The sequence below is a fragment of the Pleurodeles waltl genome, chromosome 12 (genome assembly GCF_031143425.1).
Source record: "Pleurodeles waltl isolate 20211129_DDA chromosome 12, aPleWal1.hap1.20221129, whole genome shotgun sequence".
Classification (NCBI taxonomy): Eukaryota; Metazoa; Chordata; class Amphibia; order Caudata; family Salamandridae; genus Pleurodeles; species Pleurodeles waltl.
In genome coordinates, this window is record NC_090451.1 from 15,514,783 (window position 1) to 15,533,193 (window position 18,411).

Here is an 18,411-nt window from a genome sequence, read left to right on the forward strand (position 1 = left end):
ACTTGTTAAGGAGGGTTGGGAACAACCTTTAAACGCTCCTAAACAGGACATTGTGAACTATGTACTTGGCCTAAGAACAAGAATGGCTGAGTACATGAAAAAGGCCAGTAAAAACCTTCAGGCCAGCCAGGAGCTGCAAAAACAATGGCATGCCCAGAAGGCTGTCCTGACTCAGTACCACCCAGGACAGAAGGTGTGGGTATTGGAGCCTGTGGCCCCAAGAGCACTCCAGGACAAATGGAGTGGACCCCATCTAATTGCTGAAAAAAAGGGTGAGGTACCTATTTGGTAGACCTTGGCACTACCAGGAGTCCCCTTAGGGTGCTCCATGTCAACCGCCTGAAACCATACGACAGGGCTGATCTCACCCTGCTCATGGCAACTAATGAGGGACAGGAACAAGAGAGTGACCCACTCCCTGATCTCTTTTCCACCACTGAAGCTGATGGCTTATTGGAGGGAGTAGTACTGGCAGATTGTCTTACTGCTGAGCAGAACGATAACTGTGTAAATCTTTTAAGTCAGTTTTCTGAACTCTTCTCACTGATACCAGGTACCACTACTTGGTGTGAGCATACAATCAACACTGGAGACAGTTTACCTGTCAAAATTAAGATTTGTAGGCAGCCTGACCATATCAGGGACTGCATTAAACAAGAGGTTCCGAAAATGTTGGACTTAGGAATGATTGAGCCTTCTGAAAGCCCATGGGCTAGCCCAGTGGTGCTTGTTCCTAAACCTCACAGTAAGGATGGTAAAAGAGAGATGAGGTTTTGTGTTGACTATAGAGGGTGCAACCAAGTAACCAAGACAGATGCTCACCCTATACCCAGGGCAGATATGCTGATTGCTACACTGGCTTCTGCCAAGTATCTGAGCACTTTTGAATTAACTGCAGGGCATTGGCAGTTTAAGTTATCAGAAGATGCAAAACCTAAAACTGCATTCTCAACCATTGGAGGGCACTATCAAGTCACTGTGATGCCCTTTGGTTTGAAGAGTGCACCTGCCACTTTTCAAAGGTTGGTGAACACAGTCCTACAAGGGTTGGAAGCTTTTAGTGCAGCATGTCTAGATGATATAGCTGTCTTTAGCTCTACCTGGGTTGAGCACCTGGTCCACCTATGGAAAGTTTTGGAGGCCCTGCAAAAGGCAGGCATCACTATCAAGGCCTCAAAGTGCCAGATAGGGCAGAGGAAAGTGGTTTATCTGGGCCACCTGCTAGGTGGGGAACAGATTGCACCACTGCAGGGGAAGAACCAGACCATTATGGAACGGGCTCCCCTACAACTCAAACTCAGATGAGAGCCTTTTTAGGTGTCACAGGGTACTATAGGAGGTTTATTAAGAATTATGGCTCCATTGCAGCCCCTCTTAATGACCTCACTAGTAAAAAAGATGCCTAAAAATGTATTGTGGACAGCTAGCTGTCAAAAAGCTTTTGATGAGCTCAAACAGGCCATGTGCTCTGCACCTGTCCTAAAAAGCCCTCGCTACTCCAAAAAGTTCATAGTCCAGACTGATGCTTCTGAATTGGGGGTTGGGGCAGTGCTATCACAGATTGATACCGAGAGCCAGGATCAACCTGTTGCTTTTATCAGCAGGAGGTTGACCCCTAGAGAAAAGCGCTGGTCTGCCAGAGAGAAGGAGGCCTTTGCTGCGGCCTGCGCACTGAAAAAGTTGAGACCATATCTGTTTGGTATTCACTTTATTGTTCAGACAGACCACAAACCTCTACTTTGGCTAAAACAAATGAAAGGTGAAAACCCTAAATTGTTGAGGTGGTCCATATCCCTACAGGGAATGGACTATATAGTGGAACATAGATCTGGGAGTACCCACTCCAATGCAGATGGACTCTCCAGATATTTCCACTTAGACAATGAAGACTCATCTGGGCAAGGTTAGCCTTGTTGTCCCTCGTTTGGGGGGGGGGTGTAGGAAAGTACCATCTTGCCTGGCATGTTACCCCCATTTTTACTGTATATATGTTTGTTTTTGCCTGTGTCACTGGGATCCTGCTAGCCAGGACCCCAGTGCTCATAAAGTGTGCCCTGTATTTGTGTATCTATGTAGTGACTAACTGTATCACTGAGGCTCTGCTAACCAGAACCTCAGTGTTTATGTTCTCTCTGCCTTTAAATTTGTCACTGCAGGCTAATGACTAGTTTTACCAATTCTGATTGGCACACTGGAACACCCTTATAATTTCCTAGTACATGGTACCTAGGTACCCAGGGTATTGGGGTTCCAGGAGATCTCTATAGGCTGCAGCATTTCTTTTGCCACCCGTAGGGAGCTCAGACAATTCTTACACAGGACTGCCACTGCAGCCTGAGTGAAATAACGTCCACGTTATTTCACATCCATTTTACACTGCACTTAAGTAACTTATAAGTCACCTATATGTCTAACCTTCATTTAGTGAAGGTTAGGTGCAAAGTTACTTAGTGTGAGGGCACCATGGCATTAGCCAAGGTGCCCACACATTGTTCATGGCAATTTCCCCGGACTTTGTGAGTGCAGGGACACCATCACACTTATCTACTCATCATCATATGTCATGTCTCTATCAAACTATCCTCCATTCTCACTCTGACTCATCCCAAATCCCTTCTACTACTTTAATCTCCTAAATAACTCTGCCTAAGCTCTTCCCTCCGCTTCCACATCTAACTCACCAAACCTCACTCTACTACTGTGACCTCCCACACAACCCTACTAAATTCTCCCGCATTTATCTCGCTCTGCTACTATGCTCTCCCTAACCCTTCCACATACTCTTCCCTCCTCCAGCCCCCTTTACTCATCCCAAGCCTTTGGGTTGAGTAAATGAAGGATATACTCCCAATTAACACTTCTGGATTTCTTTCCTCCTCCACCCCTCCATTACTCCAGTCAATCTAACTAACAAACTCTCATATCCGCGGCTCAAATTAACTCATAATAATACTAAAACTGTACTCATTATTTCCCGATACTAATCCATCACTAATTCTTGTTGGGTTCCAGAGTAGCGTGCTACTCATCGAAAAGCGCTTCTACGCCTCGTCAGGGGTAGTAAGCGCTATATAAATAGGATTACAATACAATTACACGTGCACACTACATATAGGTCAATACCTAAATGTAGCGTCACCATGGTAATTCCGAACATGGCCATGTAACATGTCTGGGATCATGGAATTGTCCCCCCAATACCATTGTGGTATTGGGGGGACAATTTCATGCATCCCCGGGGCTCCAGAATAGAGCCTGGGTACTGCCAACCTAACTTTCCTGGGTTTTCTCTGCAGCTACCGCTGCTGCCAACCCTCAGACAGGCTTCTGCCCCCCTGGGGCCTGGGCAGCCCAGTCCCAGGAAGGCAGAATAAAGGATTTCCTCTAAGAGAGGGTGTTAACCCTCTCCCTTTGGAAATAGGTGTTAAGGGCCTGAGAGGAGTAGCCTCTCCTGGCCTCTGGAAATGCTTTGAAGGGCACAGATGGTGCCCTCCTTGCATAAGCCAGTCTACACCGATTCAGGGATCCCCCCAGCCCTGCTCTGGCGCGAAACTGGACAAAGGAAAGGGGAGTGACCACTCCCCTGACCAGCACCTCCCAGACCATCTTGGATGCAGAGGTGTGACGGCACAATGGACACCTCTGAGTGGCCAGTGCCAGCAGGTCACGTCAGAGACCCCTCCTGATAGGTACTTACCTTTCTCTGTAGCAAATCCTCCTCTGAGGGCTATTTAGAGTCTCTCCTGTGGGTATCTCACCAGATAACGAATGCAAGAGCTCACCAGAGTTCCTCTGCACTTCCCTCTTCGACTTCTGCCCAGGATCGACCGCTGACTGCTCTAGGACGCCTGCAAAACCGCAACAAAGTAGCAAAAAGACTGCCAGCAACATTGTAGCGACTCATCCTGCCAGCTTCCTCGACTGTTTCCTGGTGGTGCATGCTCTGAGCACTGTCTGCCTTCACCCTGCACTGGAAACTAAAAAGAAATCTCCTGCGGGTCGACGGAATCTTCCCCCTGCCAACGCTGGCACCAAACTTCTGCATCACCGGTCCTCTGGGTCCCCTCTCATCCTGACAAGCGTGGTCCCTGGAACACAGGAGCTGGATCCAAGTGTCCCCGACAGTCCAGTGGTCCTTCTGTCCAAAGTTGGTGGAGGTAAGTCCTTGCCTCCCCGCGCCAGGCAGTAATCCTGTGTACTGCGTGAACTGCAGCTGCTAGGGCTTCTGTGTACTTTTGCAAGACTTCCTTTGTGTACAGCCTAGCCCAGGTACCCAGCACTCCATCCTGCATTGCCCAACTCGCTGAGTTGGACTCCGACTTCGTGGGACTCCCTTTTGCTGTGCTGAGTCGACCATTGTGCTCAGATCTTCTGAATGCCTGTTCAGTCACTTCTGCGGGTGCTGCCTGCTTCTGCGTGGGCTCACCGTGTTGCTGAGCGCCCCCTTTGTCTCCTCCTCCAAGGGGCGACCTCCTGGTCCTTCCTGGGCCCTGGCAGCACCCAAAACCTTCAACCGCAACTCTTGCAGCTAGCAAGGCTTGTTTGTGGTCTTTCTGCGTGGAAACAACTCTGCATCCTCCAGCACGCCGTGGGACATCTTCTGACCAAAGGAGAAGTTCCTGACATCTTCCGTTGTTGCAGAATCTTCGGCTTCTTCCACCCGGAGGCAGACCTTTTGCATCTTCATCCAGGGTTTAGTGGGCTCCTGCCCCCCGGACACTTGCGTCACTCTTGGACTTGGTCCCCTTCCTTTGCAGGTCCTCAGGTCCAAGAATGTGTCTTCAGTGCTTTGCAGTCAGTTGTAGTCTTTGCAGAATCCCCTCTCTCGACTTTACTTTCTTTCTGGGGTAGTAGGGTAACTTTACTCCTACTTTTCAGGGTCTTGGGGAGGAGTATCTTGGACACCCTTAGTGTTTTCCTACACTCCCAGTGACCCTCTACACACTACACTAGGCCTGGGGTCAATTCGTGGTTCGCATTCCACTTTTGGAGTATATGGTTTGTGTTGCCCCTAGGCCTATTGTCTCTTATTGCATTCTATTGTGTCCTGCAGTGTTTGCACTACTTTTCTAACTGTTTACTAACCTGATTTTGGTTTGTGTGTATATTTTGTGTATTTTACTTACCTCCTAAGGGAGTATATCCTCCGAGATACTTTGGCATATTGTCACTAAAATAAAGTACCTTTATTTTTAGTAACTCTAAGTATTGTGTTTTCTTATGATATAGTGCTACGTGATATAAGTGGTATAGTAGGAGCTTTGCATGTCTCATAGTTCAGCCTAAGCTGCTCTGCTATAGCTACCTCTATCAGCCTAAGCTGCTAGAACACTACTAATCTACTAATAAGGGATAACTGGACCTGGCACAAGGTGTAAGTACCACAAGGTACCCACTATAAGCCAGGCCAGCCTCCTACAATCCAACATTAGCATCAGTGTGGGTTTTATTATTCTAAGAAGTTTGATACCAAACTTCCCAGTATTCAGTGTAGCCATTATAGAGCTGTGGAGTTCATTTTTGACAAACTCCAAGACCATATACTTAATATCGCCACAATGTACTTACAAAGGGGGTGATTCTCACCCTGGCGGGCGGCGGAGGCCGCCCGCCAGAGTTCCCCCCTCCAAAATACCGCTCCGCAGTCGAAAGACCGCTGAGGGTATTTTGGGATTTGCACTGGGCTGGCGGGCGACCGCCAAAAGGCCGCCCGCCAGCCCAGTGCAAATCATCCTTCCCACGTGGACGCCGGCTCAGAATTGAGCCGGCGGAGTGGGAAGGTGCGACGGGTGCAGTGGCACCCGTCGCGTATTTCAGTGTCTGCAAGGCAGACACTGAAATACAAAGTGGGGCCCTCTTACGGGGGCCCCTGCAGTGCCCATGCCATTGGCATGGGCACTGCAGGGGCCCCCAGGGGCCCCACGACACCCCATACCGCCATCCTGTTCCTGGCGGGCGAACCGCCAGGAACAGGATGGCGGTATGGGGTGTCAGAATCCCCCATGGCGGCGCAGCCAGGGCAGCGGAAAACCGGCGGGAGACCGCCGGTTTTCCCTTTCTGGCCGCGGCTGAACCGCCGCGGTCAGAATACCCTGTGGAGCACCGCCAGCCTGTTGGCGGTGCTCCCTCCAACCCTGGTCCCCAAAGTCCATGACCGCCGGGGTCAGAATGACCCCCAAAGTCTAAGAATGGACTTAGACACTGTAGGGGCATATTGCTCATGCAGCTATTCCCTCACCTGTGGAATAGTGCACCCTGCCTTAGGGCTGTAAGACCTGCTAGAGGGGTGACTTACCTATGCCACAGGCAGTATTTTGTGTTCATGCCATCCTGAGGGGGATGCTATGTTGACTTTGCCTTTTTCTCCCAACCAACACACACAATCTGCAATGGCAGTGTGCATGTGTTAGGTGAGGGGTCCCTTAGGGTGGCACAACATATGCTGCAGCCCTTAGGGACCTTCCCTGGTCACAGGGCCCTTGGTACCACTGGTACCTTTTACAAGGGACTATCTGTGTGCCAGGGGTGTGCCAATTGTGGAAACAATGGTACATTTTTAGTGAAAGAACACTGGTGCTGGGGCCTGGTTAGCAGGGTCCCAGCACACTCTCAGTCAAGTCAGTCAAGCCCCGCCCCCCACCCACCACCCCCAGCCCACAGGCCAGGAGACTCAGCCAAAGCTGGGAGAGTCTTCCTAGTCTGTCAGGCGAGGAAGAGTAGAGGAAATAGGCTGGTTTGTTGCAGGGCCTACTCTGCCTTACATCCTCCTGTTCGGGTCTTTCTCTCTGGGGAACTGGCCTACTTCCACAGTGATAGGACCTAGTCTGAATTGCCTCTTGTCTGTGCTTTTAATGTCTCTACCCATTCTCTCTATTTTGGGGTTAGAGGTATCCACCTCTGCTAATCTTATCAGGGTCACCCTAGCTTATCCAAAGAGGTTACCCAGAGCTGGAGTAACCCCACCATGACCAACAGGGTCAGGGGGCCTAACTTCCTATTTGGCATGGGGTCAGACCACCATGCCAAGGATAGTGCAGCCATAAAGGCTAACACCCAGCAGAGGCCACTGACAGCTGTCAGTGCCCAGAACCACACCTTTAGCTCTTCACCTACAAGGGAAGGGGCTAAGTTACAGGCTTCTTTGGGTTCAGGGTGCCTGTCTGCTGTCTAAGAGTGGGGGGTTACTACATCTTGTAGTAAACACCCTTCTTCCACTCTTTCTTCTGTTAGCTTAGGAGCCACCCACTCATGCTTAAAAGTTGCCTGACTAGTCAGGACTTCTTCTGGGTCAGGTTGGACTTTACCAGTGCCACTTTGGGAGTTCTTCCCAACTGGGGCAGAATCGTCGTGGCTTGCTGGAACTTTGGCTAAAGGTTGTCCACCTTTCCTGCACTGTTTTCTTGTTTTCCTCTTTTGGGGCCTACTTGCAGTTAGTGCAGGGGTAGCACCTCCAGAATCCTTGGGAGAGGACTGGCACTAGACCAGTTCCTCTCTTGGGCTCTGGCCAACCCCTGGGTGGTCATTTCCAAGGAGACAATCAAGGGAGAGGTCTGCACTGACTACCACCCTTCTCCAGCTAAAAGTCCCACTCACTCCTAGGGGAACTAAAGCCACAGGCCTATTAGTGACCTTGTCTGGGCTAACCTGTTCTCTGGCAGTCTCCCCTGGGATGTCCTGATTTGAGAGCACCAGACTGTCATGCACAAAAGTTTAACTGGCACAAGTGTCTCTCAAGGCAGTGGCTGGGATTCCATTCACCAGTAGGTGGTAGAAATGTCTACTTCCCTCTGGAATCTCCAACTCACCTGTTGGACCCATTTCCAGTTAAAAGCTATAAGGACCTCCTCATCTGAGGAGTCATCCCCAATGGCTACCCTGGTCACCCCTGGGGTTTGCTAGGGGGTTTGTTTTTGGAACAAAAAGTGTCCTTGGTGTGGTGCCCTGTCTGCCCACAGTTGTGGCACCATGCCTTAGTGTCATCCCAATTCTTACCCTGGTACCTACTTTTGTTTTGGGATATGCCTTGTGTAGGAGGCTGGCCTGGCTTGTAGTGGGTACCAGAGGTACTTACACCATGTGCCAGGTCCAGTTATCCCTTATTAGTGTAGAAGAGGTGTTTCTAGCAGCTTAGGCTGATAGAAGGTAGCTATAGCAGAGCAGCTTAGGCTGAAGTAGGAGACATGCAAAGCTCATGCTATACCACTGGTGTCATATGAACAATAGCATAAGAAAACACAATACACAGATATACTAAAAATAAAGGTACTTTATTTTTATGACAATATGCCAAAAGTATCTCAGTGAGTACCCTCAGTATGAGGATGTCAAATATACACAAGATATATGTACACAATACCAAAAATATGCAGTAATAGCAAAAGGAAGTAATGCAAGCAGTGTAAAGTTACAATAGATTGCAATACGAGCACATAGGTATAGGGGCAACACAAACCATATACTCCAAAAGTGGAATGCGAACCACGAATGGACCCCAAACCTATGTGAGCTTGTAGAGGGTCGCTGGGACTGTAAGAAAACAGTGAGGGTTAGAAAAATAGCCCACCCCAAGACCCTGTAAGGTAGGTGTAAAGTGCACCTATAACCACCAGAGAGCACAGAAGTCGTGATAGGGGAATTCTGCAAGGAAAACCAACACCAGCAATGCAACAGCAGTGGATTTCCGGACCTGAGTACCTGTAAGACAAGGGGACCAAGTCCAAGAGTCGCGAAAGTGTCGAGAGTGGGCAGGAGCCCAGGAAATGCCAGCTGAGGGTGCAAGGAAGCTGCCACCGGATAGAAGAAGCTTGGTGTTTTGCAAGAACGAAGAGGACTAGGAACTTCCCCTTTGGAGGATGGATGTCCCACGTCGTGAAGAAGCTTGCAGAGGTGTTCCCACGCAGAAAGACCGCAAACAAGCCTTGCTAGCTGCAAGGGTCGCGATTAGGGTTTTTGGATGCTGCTGTGGCCCAGGAGGGACCAGGATGTCGCCACTTGGATGAGGAGACAGAGGGGACGCCCAGCAAGTCAGGGAGCCCTCACAGAAGCAGGCAGCACCAGCAGAAGTACTGGATCAGGCACTTAGAAGAGGAGTGAACCGGAGTCCACCCGAAGTCACAAAAGGGATTCCCACGACGCCGGAGGACAACTCAGAAGGTTGAGAGGGCACCTTGGCTAGTGCCAGGGTGCCCACACACTAAGTAACTTTGCACCCAACCTTCACAAGGTGAAGGTTAGACATATAGGTGACTTATAAGTTACTTAAGTGCAGTGGTAAATGGCTGTGAAATAATGTGGATGTTATTTCACTCAGGCTGCACTGGCAGGCCTGTGTAAGAATTGTCAGATCTCCCTATGGGTGGCAAAAGAAATGCTGCAGCCCATAGGGATCTCCTGGAACCCCAATACCCTGGGTACCTCAGTACCATATACTAGGGAATTATAAGGGTGTTCCAGTAAGCCAATGTAAATTGGTGAAATTGGTCACTAGCCTGTTAGTGACAATTTGGAAAGCAGAGAGAGCATAACCACTGAGGTTCTGGTTAGCAGAGCCTCAGTGAGACAGTTAGTCATCACACAGGGAACACATACAGGGCACATACTTATGAGCACTGGGGCCCTGGCTGACAGGGTCCCAGTGACACATAGACTAAAACAACATATATACAGTGAAATATGGGGGTAACATGCCAGGCAAGATGGTTCTTTCCTACACCTTGGGGCACACCCACCTGGACAGGTTTTTGGGGGCCTACAGAGGACTCTTTTTCTTTACTTCTAAGAGTGTCACCCACTTTCTCCTGGGGAGTGTAGGAGGCTTGCCTGGCTTATAGTGGGTACCTGATGGTACTTACACCCTGTGCCAGGTCCAGTTATCCCTTATTAGTAGATTAGTAGTGTTCCTGTAGCATAGGCCGATAGAGGTAGCTATAGCAGAGCAGCTTAGGCTGAACAAGGAGACATGCAAAGCTCCTACAATACCACGTATATCATATAGGTACTATATCATAAGAAAGACAATACTAAAAATAAAGGTACTTTAGTGACAATGTGCCAAAAATATCTCAGAGGATGTACTTCCTTAGGAGGTACGTAAAATACACAAAATATACACACAAACCCAAATCAGGTAAGTAAAACAGTCAGAAAGTAGTGCAAACACTTTAGAATACAATAGGATGCAATAGGCCTAGGGGCAACACAAACCATATACTAAGAAATTGGGATGCGAACCACGAATGGACCCCTAGGCTAGTGTAGTGTGTAGAGGGCTGCTGGGAGTGTAAGAAAACACTAAGGGTGTCCAAGATACCCCACCCCAAGACCCTGGAAAGTAGGACTAAAGTACTACTATTTACCCAGAAACACACTAAACTCGTTATAGGGGATTTTGCAAAGACCACAACAGACTGCAGAGCACTGAAGATGGATTCCTGGACCTGAGGACCTGCAAAGGAAGAGGACCAAGTCCAAGAGTCGTGAAAGTGTCCAGGGGGCAGGAGCCCACTAATAAACCCCGGATGAAGGCGCAAAATAGCTGCCTCCGGGTGGAAGAAGCTGAAGATTCTGCAACAACCAAAGGTGCTAGGAACTTCTCCTTCGTGCAGAAGATGTCCCACGGAGTGCTGGAGGATGCAGAGTTGTTTCTTTGGCAAAAGACCGCAAACAAGCCTTGCTAGCTGAAAGAGTCGCGGCTGAAGAAAAAGGGTGCTGCCCGGGCCCAGGAAGGACCAGGATGTCACCACTTGGGAGAGGAGACAGAGGGGGCCCTCAGCAACGTAAAGAGCCCACTCACAAGAAGGTAGCACCCACAGAAGCACTTGAACACAGGTTCAAGAAGTCTGAACACGGCGGTCGTCTCAACACTGCAAAAGAGGGTCCCACGAAGCCGGAGATCAACTCAGGGAGCTAAGCATTGCAGGACAGAGTGCTGGGGACCAGGGCTTGGCTCTGCACAAAGGATTTCTTGGAAATGTGCACAAAAGCCCTAGTAGCTGCAATTCTTGCGGTGCAAAGGATTGCTGTCTGGAGAGGGGAGGCAAGGACTTACCTCCTCCAAATTTGGACAGTTGGACCACTGGGCAGTCTTGGTCACTTGGGTCCACCACCTGTGTTCCAGGGGCCCGCTCGTCAGGATGAGAGGGGTCCCAGAGTACCGGTGACGCTGAAGTTTGGTGCCTGCTAGAGCAGGGGAAAGATTCCGTCAACCCACAGGAGATTTCTTTGTGGCTTCCAGTGCAGGAAGAAGGCAGGCAGCCCCCAAAGCATGCACCACCAAGAAACAGTCGAGAAAGCCGGCAGGATTAGGTGCTACAATGTCACAGCAGTCTTTTTGCAGGCGTCCTGGAGCAGTCAGCAGTCGATCCTGGGCAGAAAGCAAAGAGAGAGGTGCAGAGGAACTCTGGTGAATTCTTGGAAGTCATTATCTGAGGAAAAACCCACTGGAGAGACCCTAAATAGCCCTCAGAGGGGGATTGGCCACCTAGTCAGATAAGCACCTATCAGGAGGGGTCTCTGGCGTCACCGGCTAGCACTGGCCACTCAGAGGCCGCCAGAGTGCCCTAACACCTCTGGATTCAAGATGGCAGAGGTATGGGACACACTGGAGGAGCTCTGGACACCACCCCTGGGAGGTGCTGGACAGGGGAGTGGTCAGGAGGGCAGAACCCTGTCTATGGGGTGGCAGCAGCGGTAGCTGCAGAGAAAACCCCAGAGAGCTGGTTTGGCAGTACCTGGGGTCCATAGTGGAGCCCCGGGGATGCATGGAATTGGCACCCCAATACCAGATTTGGCATTGGGGGACAATTCCATGATCTTAGACATGTTACATGGCCATATTCGGAGTTACCATTGTGAAGCTACATATAGGTAGTGACCTATATGTAGTGCACGCGTGTAATGTTGTCCCTGCACTCACGAAGTCTGGGGAAATTGCCCTGAACTATGTGGGAGCACCTTTGCTAGTGCAAGGGTGCCCTCACACTTATTAACTTTGCACCTAACCTTCAGCAAGTGAGGGTTAGACATATAGGTGACTTATAAGTTACTTAAGTGCAGTGAAAAATGGCTGTGAAATAACGTGTGTGTTATTTCACTCAGGCTGCAGTGGCAGTCCTGTGTAAGAATTGTCTGAGCTCCCTATGGGTGGCAAAAGAAATGCTGCAGCCCATAGGGATCTCCTAGAACCCCAATACCATGGGTACATAGGTGCCATATTCTAGGGAATTATAAGGGTGTTCCAGTGTGCCAATTAGAATTGGTAAAAATAATAGTTACTAGCCTATAGTGACAATTTTTAAAGGCAGAGAGATCATAAGCACTGAGGTTCTGATTAGCAGAGCCTCAGTGACACAGTAATCACTACACAGGTATACACATTCAGGCCACAAACTATGAGCACTGGGGTCCTGGCTACCAAGATCCCAGCGAGACAGGCAAAAACAAACTTACATACATGTAAAAATGGGGGTACCATTCCAGGCAAGATGGTACTTTCCTACAGGGAAGCTTTGTAACCCCTTTCTTTTAGTCATCCTTTCTCCTGGGGAGGCTTTGTAACCCCTTTCTTTTGGTCACCCTCAGTGGAAGTTTTCGTTACCCTAGTCTTGACCCAGAGGTCTGCCTTCTTTCCCAATTTTTGGGGAGAAATTGGACCTAGGTCTCCCAGCTATTGATGCAACTTTTAATTGAAACAATTACTTAAAATGTGTTATAAAGCCCATCATAGTCATGCACTTTATTTCCAGTTACCCAACCATCCAGTTTTTTCACTGAGTAGTCTACAAAATCAACCCAGGACTGGCTCGAGGTTTTGTGAGCCCCCTGAACCTAATCCTGTACTTCTCAGTGGAGAATCCAAAGCACTCAGTCAGGGCAGTCTTCATGAGGTCATAAGATTCAGCATCTGCACCAGTGAGTGTGAGGAGCCGATCCCTACACTTACAAGTAAACAGTTCCCAAAGGAGAGCTCCCCAAAGAGGCTTTTTTACTCTTCTGGTTCCACAGGCTCTCTCAAAGGCTCTGAACCACTTGGTGATGTCATCGCCATCCTCATATTTGGGGACAATCCCTTTAGGGATTTTAGGGGTGTCAGAATACTCTCTCTCACTAGTTATTTTGTTGCTTCCACCATTTATGGGCTCTAAACCCATTTCTTGTCTCTCCCTTTCTATAGCTAGGAGCTGTTTCCCCAAAGCTAATCTTTTGGCCATCCTTGCTAAAATGATGTCCTCCTCATGGAGGCTGCCCTCACTGTTCAGAGAGGAACTGGACTCCCCTGTGGAAGGACCAGAGTCTCTGAGTCTGATTTGTGGAGACAGGGCTCTTGGAACCCTGGTCTCCCTAGTTAGGGTAGGAGGAGGGAGGTCTTCCTCCTGATCCCCAACTTCTTCCCCATCTGAGGAAAGGTCTTCCTCTTCAATAGGGTGGCCCCTGGTGTACTCTGCCAAGAGATCCTGGAGCTTGACCTTGGTAGGGTTGGAACCCTTTTTAATTTGTCTTAGCTTACAGAGGGTCCTTAGCTCTGCCATCCCTAGATGAAGGTAAGGGCTGAGGTTGAGTTGCATCACCATATCCCCTGAGCTACTCATTATGGCCCTTATTACGACTTCGGCAGTCTTACAAAAAGACCACCGAAGCCGCAGGCGCCACTATACTGCCGTGGCTGGCGGTATTTGTAGCTCCCTATTTTGACATTTCCGCTGGCCCAGCGGAAAAGTCACATCAACATTGCCGCCGGCTCATAATAGAGCCGGCGGCAATGTTGATGTGCAGCGGGTGCAGCAGCACCCGTCGCGCATTTCTGAGATGTGCGATGGGGCTGTGTCTGGGGGCCCCGCACTGCCCATGCCAAGTGCAGGAGCCCCAGGGGCACCCTGAGTCCCCCTTACTGCCAGCCTTTCATCGCCATGGACAGGCTGGCGGCTGGGGATTATGAGCGTTACAGTGGAGGGGCTGGCGGTATGGCTGTGGCTAATGCGCCACGGTCATAATACACTGGCAGTACACCGCCAGCCTGTTAGTGGTGTTACCGTCAGTGTACCGCCGGCAGCCAGGGTCATAATGAGGCCCTATGTCTCTAAAAGTTGGGATTACTTTTTAAGAACTAAACAAGTAGTAATTAAATCCTAACTTAAATCCTAACTTTTACAAAACTTTTAAACTTAAAATAGAGATGCCAACAGGGACTTACACAAGGCCCTAGCAGGACTTTTTTTTAAATTGGAAAAATAGTCAAAATTCAAAAATCAATTTTCTAATGACAATTTTGGAATTTAGTCGTGTGATCAGGTATTGGCTGAGTAGTCTAGCAAATGCAAAGTCTTCGACCCCACCGCTGATCCACCAATGTAGGAAGTTGGCTCTGTATATACTATCTCAAAGTGAGAGATAGTGTGCACAGAGTCCAGGGGTTCCCCAAGAGGCTTGCCCGAGGCATTATAGATAATAATAATGCTCTGTTTGTGGTAGTGTGGTAGAGCAGTTAGGTGTATCAGAGGGTAGTGCTAAGCATTTGTTGTACACACACAGGCAATTAATGGGAACACACACTTAGGGGGTCATTACAACATTGGCGGTAAAAGCCGCTTACCATCGTGCAGAAGACCGTCAACACACCGCCGTGGCTGCTGAATTCCGCCACGGTCATTATGACCCAAAGCCCGAAATCCGCCAAAATCTAGACACCCACACAAGTCCGCCACACCAAAGGTCAGTTATAAACTGGCGATAACAACACCGACACTGTCACGCCAACAGGAATACGCCCACACTATCACGACTCACGAATCCACGCAGCGGTCTTTCAACTGCGGTATTCCATTGGTGGTACACACCACCAAACTCAAAATACACACACATTTACAAAACTACCACATTGGACAATTCCAAATACACACCTGATACACATACACACACCACTCCCACACATCCAATACAATATAAAACACACACCCACAATCCCCTACGACCACAACTGCGACAGAAGGCCAGAGAGAGACACCACCATCTACAAATGAGCATCCACAGGCACTCAACACCATCACCCACATAACATCCACGCACCTCACACAACACACCTCTAAATATCACCCCACCCATCACAACACACACCATCCCACACATCACCCACACCACCCCATGGCACGGCAAAGACACCCCAGGTTTGCTGAGGAGGAGCTCAGGGTCATGGTGGAGGAAATCATCCGGGTAGAGCCACAGCTATTGGGATCACAGGTGCAGCACACCTCCATAGCTAGGAAGATGGAGCTATGGCGAAGAATCGTGGACAGGGTCAACGCAGTGGGACAGCACCCAAGAAATAGGGATGACATCAGGAATAGGTGGAACGACCTACGGGGTAAGGGGCGTTCCGTTGTCTCAAGATACCACATCGCGGTACAGAGGACTGGCGGCGGACCCCCACCTCCTCCCCCACAACTAACAACATGGGAGGAGCAGGTCTTGGCTATACTGCATCCTGAGGGCCTCGCAGGAGTAGCTGGAGGAATGGACTCTGGTAAGACAAATCTTAACTACTTCATCCCCCACCCTACCTGCATGCCAACACATACCCCCACCCTCCCCCTCATCCCCATCACTCCAACTCCTCACACATGCCCCAATATCACAAACCACACATCCCAACACCAATCCCTCCATGCAACAACAAAGCATGGACACCCATCACCAATGCATGGCCACTGCACATACCCATACACCCCCCTAAACCATCATCACACAAGGTCCTACACAGGAATGCAAGCACTGGGGTACACGGTCACCCACCCATTGCACACCGTGGCACACACAGATGCAATAATCATGCTTTTACACCCCTGCAGGACCCCTACCCAACGTCAGCGGACAGGAGGGTCCAGATATGTCCATTCCACCCACAGAAGAGGCCCACAGTGATGACAGCAGCTCTGTCCAACTGGATCTAGATGACCAGCCTGGCCCATCTGGGACCTCGGGACAGTCGGTTCCCCTCACACTGGCACAAGCCACTACAGACCTTCCCCCCTCTGGAAACACCAGCACAGCACCCACCCAGCGGGCCCATACCTCTCTCCCCAGGACACGTCAATCAGCAGTGTGTCCACCACCACAGGGAACCCAGGCTAACCCACCACCCCAACAACACCAGAGACCAGGGGGCAGTGGCAGTGGGCACACGGTTCAGGGGACAGAGGCCCATGAACACAGGGGAACTGGGACGGCTGCTGTGCGACAGGGGAAGGACAAGCCCAGGGAACCCACTCTCCACGAGGCCCTCTCCAACATCATGGGAGCCTACCACCATTCCCAAGAAACGATGGCAATGGTACTGGCCAAGTTTCAGGAGACCCAGCGGCTGCAGGAGGAACAGTATTTGGGCTTCAGGGAGGAACTCAAATCCATCAATTCCACCCTGGGCACCATTGTAGGGGTGCTGAAGGACCTTGTGAACACCAGGAGGGACACTGTGGCACAACAAGGGGCCCCTGACACTAGCCTGGACGATGAACTGCCCACAACCTCCGCCGGCGCTAGTGGACAGGAGGCACCGCCACAGGACCACCACACCAGCACCCCAGCCCCTGCAGAGGGAGAACCACCCTGCAAACGGTCCCTGAGATCCAGGACAAAGACAGAGAACGATGCCAAGACCCCCGCAAATAAATGAGACCACCCTGATTGTCATCCTTTTGTCCCACCTTGTCACCCTGTCCATCCTTAAACTGCCCTAGCTCCACTTCCTATGCCCCTTTGGACAATGCACCTGTGAAACTAATAGACTGGACTCTGCCATGGACATTCCTCCACCATCACCCTATCACCATTTTACAACCCTCTCCAATATTGAAAACTTAAATAAACACCCTTAAAGCACAAAATAATCTGGAGTCTGTCTGTGATTTTGAATTAGTGTATTAGCAATTACAGTGGCAAAATACTCATTCAAATGTAATGTCAACCTACCTATGTGACACAGCTCTAGTCCATGCGGAAACAAAGCAGAGGTCACACAGTGGGACCCACATCTGTGAAATTGTAAGGGAAAGTGACAACTCAGTGACCATACACTGTGTGAAAATGACAGACAGATGAGAGGTAATAAAATTAAATCAGATGTAGCAGGCAGTGTTGTCTTCTTACCTGTGTCTCACTGGAAGTATTGCAGGATCACTGTGTTCCTGTTGTCGATGTCCTCTTCTTCTGCTTCCTCGTCTTCACTGTCCACAGGGTCCACAGCTGCCACAAGACCTCCATCTGGACCATCCTCCTGCAGAAAAGGCACCTGTCGTCGCTTAGCCAAGTTGTGAAGCATACAGCAGGCCACGATGATCTGGCACACCTTCTTTGGTGAGTAGAATAGGGAACCACCTGTCATATGGAGGCACCGGAACCTGGCCTTCAGGAGGGCGAAGGTCCGCTCTATAATCCTCCTAGTCCGCCCATGGGCCTCATTGTAGCGTTCCTCTGCTCTTGTCCTGGGATTCCTCACTGGGGTCAGTAGCCATGACAGGTTGGGGTAACCAGAGTCACCTGCAAATGGCGAGGGACAACTGTTAGACACACTCTAACTCATAGGGACATCCCCAGACCCAGACACCTAGTCACACTGTATTGGGTCCATGTCCTCACCTAATAGCCACACACGGTGCCTTTGGAGTTGCCCCATCACATAAGGGATGCTGCTATTCCACAGGATGTAAGCGTCATGCACTGAGCCAGGGAATTTAGCATTCACATGGGAGATGAACTGGTCTGCCAAACACATCATCTGCACATTCATCGAATGGTAACTCTTCCGGTTTCTGTACACCTGTTCACTCCTGCGGGGGGTACCAAGGCCACATGTGTCCCATCAATGGCACCTAAGATGTTGGGAATATGTCCCAGGGCATAGAAGTCACCTTTCACTATAGGCAAATCCTCCACCTGAGGGAAAACGATGTAGCTCCGTATGTGTTTCGGCAGGGCAGACAACACTCTGGACAACACGTTGGAAAACATAGGCTGGGACATCCCTGATGCTATGGCCACTGTAGTTTGAAAAGACCCACTTGCTAGGAAATGGAGTACTGACAGCACCTGCACTTGAGGGGGGATACCTGTGGGATGGCGGATAGCTGACATCAGGTCTGGCTCCAACTGGAGACAGAGATCCTGGATTGTGGCACGATCAAGCCTGTAGGTGATGATCACATGTCTTTCCTCCTTTGTTGACAGGTCCACCAGCGGTCTGTACACCAGAGGATGCTGCCATCTCCTCACATGTCCCAGCGGACGGTGCCTATGGAGGAGAACAGCGAGCAGAGAGTCAACCAACTCTAAGGTACGTAAACACAGCTTACTCTGAAAATATTAGCAATTCGAAAATTGTCTGTATGAGTGTTTAGGCAAAGCCTAGATATTTGTGACGCAGTC